The sequence below is a fragment of the Tenrec ecaudatus genome, chromosome 2 (assembly GCF_050624435.1).
Source record: "Tenrec ecaudatus isolate mTenEca1 chromosome 2, mTenEca1.hap1, whole genome shotgun sequence".
NCBI classification, from domain to species: Eukaryota; Metazoa; Chordata; class Mammalia; order Afrosoricida; family Tenrecidae; genus Tenrec; species Tenrec ecaudatus.
Window position 1 is genome coordinate 197,893,128 of NC_134531.1, and position 7,820 is coordinate 197,900,947.

The window sequence follows — 7,820 nt, forward strand, 5'->3', positions numbered from 1 at the left end:
GGGCGAGGGGCCGGGATGGAGCCTGAAGATTCCTGGGTGCTAGGAGAACTTGAGGTGCCTTGGGAATAACGGGGCAGCGGGCAAGAGGACCGAGTGTCCCTCCCCTGGTGGGCCTGCGTCCTCCTGCAGCTTCTCACTGCCAAGACACTTGCGCCCACTCTGGACACTGAAGCCTTTTCCCCCTCTGCAGACAATGGTCTTCAGAGTGTTCTTGTCAGCATCACCTAAGAACCTGACAGAGATGCAAGTTCTGAGAGTCGTTCAGTCTGTACAAGTCCTGGAGGTGTTGATGATGTCAGCAAAGGTTGGAAATATTGTCGTAGAACGCCCCGGTTGACCTGCGTTCTGTTGGGGACCGGCCCTGTACTTTGTAGGTAGAAGTCACCATATTAAAATACAGGCCACCCTGGCTATCAAACGATACAGTTTCTGGGGTCTTAAAGGCTTGAAGATAAACAAGCAGCCATGTACCTGAGAAGCAACAAAGCCCACATGGAAGAAGCACCCCAGCCTGTGTGATCACGAGGTGTGAAGGGATCAGGTATCAGGCATCAAAGATTAAATAACCATATTGTGAATGGGGGAATGCCGAGTGGAGACCCAAAGCTCAGCTGTAGACAACTGGACATCTCCTTACAGAAGGGTTGAGGGAAGGAGATGAGCCAATCAGGGTGCAGTATAGCATCTACGAAACACACAACTTTCCTCTAGTTCTTTTTTTATCATTTTATTGGGGGCTCATACAGTTCTTATCACAATCCATACATACATCCATTGTGTCAAGCACATATGTACATTTGTTGCCATCATCATTCTCAAAACATGTGCCTTGTACTTGAGCCCTTAATATCTGCTGCTCATTTTCCCCCACCCCCTCCAAAAATGGTGAAAGATATAACCCCAACACATACCTTTTCTGATTTTAAATAGCTCAGAACCCCCTTGTTCTGTTCAAATAACTATCTCTTAGTCTAAGTACAGGCTTCCATAATAACAATGAAATGTTCTGGAATTTCAATATTTCCCAATGTTGGCCATAGTTTGCTATGACTCACACAGTTGAATGCTTTTGATGGTCCATTAAACACAAGTAAATATACTTTGAGTATTCTCTGCTTCAGCCAAGACTTCAGTAATAAGTTACTATGCCACATTCTCTTTTAATCCAAGCTTGAATTTCTAGCAGCTCCCTGTCTATGTAATGCTGAGAGTATTTTTTAACTATCTACATCAGCATTTTATTTGCATGTGATGTTAATAAAGTTTCTGTTCAATAATTTGCACATTCTGCTGGGTCGCTTTTCTTTGGAGAGGGCACAAATGTAGATCGCTTCCAGTCGTAGGTCAAGGTAGCAGTCTTCCAAAACTAAGCAGCGTTAAGTGAGCACCTCTAGCACCTTCCAATTACTATTCCTTCAGGTCCTAGAGCTTTCCTTTTGGGGGGCCAACACCTTCACTGCAGCTTGGACTTCCTTCAATACTATCAGTTCTTGGTCATATACGACCTCCTGGAATTGTTGAACATTGACCAACTATTTGTGGTGCGGTTGATGGAGTATATTCTTTCCATCTTCGTTTGATGCTTCCTGCGCCATTCAGGATTTTGCCCACCGAAATCGTCAGTATTAAAACTTGGGCCTTGATTGTGTTTCTTCTGTTCGTTCAACTTGAGAAAGACTGAGCACGATTTTCCTTTCGGTTTTCTAATATCAAGTCTTGGCACATTTCATTATAATACTAATGTGCTTTGGCTTCTCAAGCCACCATTTAAAATCTTCTGTTCACTTCCTTTACTTCCATTTTCCTTTCTTCCTTTAGCTTTAGCTACTTTACACTCGAGCAAATTTCAGTCTTTCTGACATCATTTTGGTCTTTTCTCTTGTTTTTTGAATAATCTATTGGTTTCTTCGTATATAAAGTCCTTGATGTCCTCCCACATCTTATCTGGCAAGCACTAACTAAATAATACCTGTAATTCTTTCTGGGAGTAGAAAACCTCATCTTTCTCCCCACAGCAGCTTGTGGTTTCAAACTGTTAACCTTGATATCAACAACCCAAAGCATAACCCACTACACCACCAGGCTCCCGTCACTGAATTTTTATGCCTTCCATTCCTTGTTGATGACTTCTAATGGTTTGAGAGTCACACTTTGTTTGTGCCATGTTCTGATTATTAGTGAATGTTTCTTCTAAGTTTGAATTATGCTACAGTAGCAATGAAGGTGCCTATACAGCTTTGCTCAGCTTCCATCATTCAAGTCATATTTTGAAAGCTTTCCAACTTGAAGGGCTCATCTTCCAGCACTAAATCAGACAATTTTCCTCTGCTATTCAAAATGTTTTAAGTGGCCAATGAATAGCCAAGTCCTTCTTCCTAGTATCAGGAGCCCTAGTGGTGTAATGGTCACACATTGGACTGCTAACAGCAATGTCAGCAATTCCAAGCCCCCAGCAATTCCCGAGAAGAAAGATAAGGCTTTCTACTCCTGGGTTACAGGGGGCATTTCTAGTGTCTTACAGGGTATCTATGAGTCTGAATTGACTCCGTGGGAGTGAGTGAGTGAGTGAGTGAGTGAGTGAGTGAGTGAGTGAGTGAGTGAGTGAGTGAGTGTCTTACTAGCATGTCTTAGTCTGGGAGCTCTGCTGAGCAGAGCTTTCCTGAGCATCCACCATAGATGACCCTACAGAATTAGAAATGTTGGTGGCATAACTTCCAGCATCACAGTAACACAAAAGCCTCACAGGATGACAGTATGACAAACTGATAGATGAGTAGTGAAAGTTTTAGATATACCTTATTTATAAATATGGTCTTGATTTGGGGCTTTTTCAAGATCAATAGTACTTGGAAAATGAATTTAAAATTATTCAATGGGAAAAGATAATATGGGAAGTAAGCGTAACCATTATTCATTTATGTCGTTATTTGGTTTATTTGTGTTTGCACATGTATAGGTATATGTTTTAGGAACAAAAATTCTAATGTAGTAAACATTTAGTGTGTTAGTCTGGGTACTTTAGAGAAACAGATCCATAGAAACGCATATGTATAAGAGAGGGTTTTATATAAAGATTAAGTGTGCATCAAGAAAACAGCCCAGGAGAGCAAATGCCTTGAGAATGATTGGGGCAGGGAATGTATGGATGTGCTTTATACAATTGATGTATGTATATGTATGGATGGTGATAAGAGTTGTATGAGTCCCTAATAAAATGTAAAAAAAGAAAAGAGGAGAAAAAAATGATTAGGGCAAAGACTGTACAGATGTGCTTTATACAATTGATGTATGTATATGTATGAACTGTGATAAGAATTGTATGAGCCCCTAATAAATTGTTAAAATTTAAAATAAATAAATAAATTTTGAAAACCTAACAAAAAAAGATCCTTGAACTCAGGGATTTAAATTTTGATTGTTCTATTTGATAAGGCACTATCTCAAAAATGTAACCCTACCTTGTACCCCCCACCCCTCGCCTCACCAGCCCCAAGTCAGAATGTCCCCTTGTCAATTTGGACATGCTGAAATATCTTACATCGGCAAGAAAAATAAATCCTTCTCTATGTTTTGCACCAGGAGTTCACCAGTATTTCAGAGATGAATGGAAACCATCTCCGATTTGGGCTGGGATTGTTATCAATGCATGTGGTGATACAGTGGCAATTCATGCTGACCCCAAACCTGACAAGACTGAAATACAGCCCCAATCAATAAAAAGGAGAGATAATGAATTAAAAAAAAAGAAAACAGCCCAACCCAGTGCTTCCCAAGCTCACAAGTCCAACATTAATACATTAACCCATATGTCCAACACCAATCCACAAAGTCCTCCTCCATCTCACAAACACACACTATGATGCCAACTTCAGGAGGAAAGCCGAGTCAGTGAACATGTAAGCATCTCAGCACTGGCAGGGGTCTCCACACGGCTGCTCCAGCACCCAATGCTGGATCGGGGTAGGTCCATGTGGCTTCTCTTCAGGGATGTCTTGCAGGAAGTGACCCTTGCCAGCTAAAGCAGGGAACTGGCTAAGGCTGAGCCATCTATCCCTCTGCCCTTCAATTAACCCCACGTGTGTTAATTGGCCAGGTTGGCACAATAAACTAACTACCCCACTAACTAAATAATACCTTGGGGTTGAATGAACTTGGTAAATAATATTCATTTAAAGTCCAGTTAAAAGAAACTTTATTATGATAAGAACTTTATTACTGGAGATGAATTGTATCCTTCCCAAAAACTGAAAATGATAAGTGACAAAATGAAACCATAGTTGTGTCTGATCATGGACTGAAGAACCATTAGTCAATTGAGATGTCTTATTAAAAGAGAATAAGTGGAGGTATACTCATATTGTCAAGCTAGAAAGTCCACTTAATGAGCCCTGTGATCGTTACACAATTTAATGTAAAGTAGATAAAAGATGGAAGGGATGGAATCTAGCTTGCCAATAAGGTCACAGCCTGATTTATCCCACCTTGTGGGCTTGGCTTTCTCATGAGGATTCTGGGAACTCTCTCTCTGTTATGCCTTCCTGTTCACAAGACACATGGAGTCATACTGATGCAGCCAGAGCCCTGGAGATGCGTCTACTGCCACTGAATCCACAGGACTTATCACCCACTGACCTGTGATCTTCCTGAATTCAGCATCATTGCCTGTTCTGTGTGAGTCCGAAGAGGAATTCATGGGCTAATATCAGATTTATGGGCTAATATCGAACTTGTGAACTTCATCTGGACTGGGCTGGGATGTTTTCTTAATGTACAATTACTCTTTGCTATAAAGTTTTCTCTTATATGCCTTTGAGTGTCTCTGGATTTTTCTAGTGAACCCAGACTAAAACAAGCCCTGAGTAAGAAGATGTATTATCCAAGGGGATGACTGATTTATAGCAGCTTGCTTGTTAAATTATGATCCTGGAGGTAATATGCATGTTTGTGTCCAAAGAAGAATTTAATGTCTGATGTAAAATTTTAAAATTACTGTTTGTAAAGAATTCCATTGGGGCAATAATTATAAGTATGATCATACATAATATGTATCATGTGATGTCAAAAATGCAATGTGGTAATGTCAATGAATTATACATATAAAAATAATGTCATTGATAATCTTTTTGTTATATATTTTACCACAATAAAAAAGTTTAAATATAATTACAATAATAAAAAGAAGCATAGTTATTATCATAAAAATAACACAATGATTATTCTTAAATTAATTTATGCCATGAGAATATGTAACATGAGTGATGCTAAATTAAACACATACAGAACTAATATATGCCTGAGTGGGAAAAATAATGAAGCACAACATACAGAGGGATAAACTATTCTTTTTTGTCTTCACTAGGATCAGAACACATGAAAATGAAAAATTCATTTCATTTTTTTAGTGTACTAAAAATGTATTTGTTGTTTATCTGGAACACCTGTGTTACCTGACAAAGGCACAGACAACCTAGAGCATGTCATTCCCTTGCTGACTGTTGCTGTGACCTTTCAGAAGCAGATCATCCGCGTGTGTTCTGAGACCTCCTGTTTTCTGGCTAGTAGTTGGATCCTTTATCTTTTGTACCACCCAAGGAGTCCAATACAGTCCCCTTCACTTCAAGAAAAGTTAATAAAGAAATGAAATATCTATCTGGCTGCTGTGTAGCCAATAGACAGAGGAATGCAGCCAATGCAGAGAGAGGAATCTAGAAGCTGGGAGGCTACCATGACACCCAGACAAGAAAAGAGAGTGAGTGGGGCAGAGGGTAGCAATGACAGTGGTAAGAAGTGGTGGGATTTGAGATGTGGTTTGGAAGTAGAGCTGATGTGATTGGCTAAGGTGAGTGCAAGAGAAGCAACAAGGATAATAGTGTTTGGCACTAGCTGCTGGAAAGATGGAGGTGCCAAAAACTTAGATGAGGAGGGTGACTTGGATGGAGAAGATTAGCTGTGGGGGGTGAGAAGACACAAGAAGTCCAGTTCGATGTGTTCTGCGGAAGATGTCTCTGAGACATCACTCTGGAGTTCAGAGTAAAAACTCTGGCTAAGAGATACATTTGTGAACTGGCAGATATGCATGGTAGTTAATGCAGAAAGCCAGTATGAGATCACCAGTTATGAGGGTGAGTGAATTGAAGACCAAGTGTGGGTGCTGGCCCTTTCAGATCCCTTCCACCATCAGGAAAACTATGGGTCAGTGAGAATGAGATTGGATCCAAAAGTGGCCTCCGTTCTTATGGATTTGCTGGTCAGATTCATGCTGCACAGCTGGGGCAGACAAGACTTCTGCCTTAAAGATGTGGTTTGAGACTCTTTGGTAGTTCAAACAAGTCTCCAGAAGCAATCATGGAGCCCTGTGATTAACACACCTTTCTGGGTGTTGTTAGATACCATGGAGTCCGAAACCTTTTGTATAACAGAAAGAAACTGTTGATCTGGTGCCGCCATTGTGATCCATCTCAGAGGACTTAGCCAAATGTGGCATGCTTTAGAGAGTTTAGGGAGCCTTCGTGGAGCTGTAAGGATCCCTAGTGGGTGCAGGGATTATGAGTTGGGCTACTAACTAGAGGCTCAGCAGTTACACTCTAGCAGTGGTTCCGCAAGAGAAAGATGAGGCTTTCTGCTCCCATAAAGATGTACATAGCCTTAGAAACCCAAAGGAGCAATCCTACTCTGTCTTTTAGCGTCTCTAAGAGTTGGAATCAACTCTTGGCAATGAATGGAGTGGTGCAGTGGGTTGAGCTTTTGGCTGCTAACCAAATGGTCAGTAATATGAATCTACCTGCCTACATCCTGGAGGGAGAAAGGACAGTCTACTTCAGTGAAGATTTACCGTCTTGAAAGCCCTATGGAGCTGTCCTACATAGTCACTGTGAGTCTAAGTCAACTCAATCACAGTAGATACTTTCTAGAGACTGGTCTTTCGTATGAAACATACAAAGACAGCAAGGTGAAGACTTGCCATCCTTGCTTCTAAGGTACCTACAGGTGAAACAGAAATGTTACTTTCACTTGTCTTTAAATGCATTGATCTGCCTACAACAGCGATCACTACTCAGTACCTATGAGATTGCTTATTTTAATAGAGCAGGCCTCTTTTGTTACCCTGAACTTGGACCTGCCCAATGAGAGCCAGGCTGCCCAGGCTGCAGTTCCTACATCCCTGCGTGAACCAATTTTTCTATATTTGAACTTCCCTACCCTGAGAGTTTCAGCAGAAAGTCATTTTTTTCAATTAAGGTTCCTGTTAAGAGTATTATATAAAACAAAGTCTCGGCTCTCTTTCTTCTTGTCCACCATGAAAGAACAGGAGCTTTCCCCCACCCTCTCCTCTACTTTCCTCTCTTTCTCAACTTCCTTCTCAAAGTCAGTTCCTTATGGTCACATTTCTCCAAAGGCAGCTAGCTCATACAACATTGCTTGCTCCCTTGAGAAGCAGACTCCTCACTGCTCACAAGTGTCTAGTCAGGCTGGCAATGTGACTTCTTTGCACATTGGGATCATGCACCCCCCAAGAGAAGGCCTAACATTTTGCAGGCAGTACCCATCTCCATGGGATCAGAGGTGATAAGAGCCAAAATCACATTCTTCTTGATTCTTCCTTTATGGGTCTTAGCTCACAAAGGTTTTAGCAATTTTCATTTGGGTTGTCATCTCCTAGAAAAATACAAATTAACTATAAAGACTGATTATGAAGGTTGGGATTTTTTAAATATTTGTTAAAAATAGTTTGTATTAGGTCTACAGAAAAACTATGCATAAACACATAGTTCCTATTATTAGCATCTTTATTCATGTAATATATTTGTTATAATTGATGC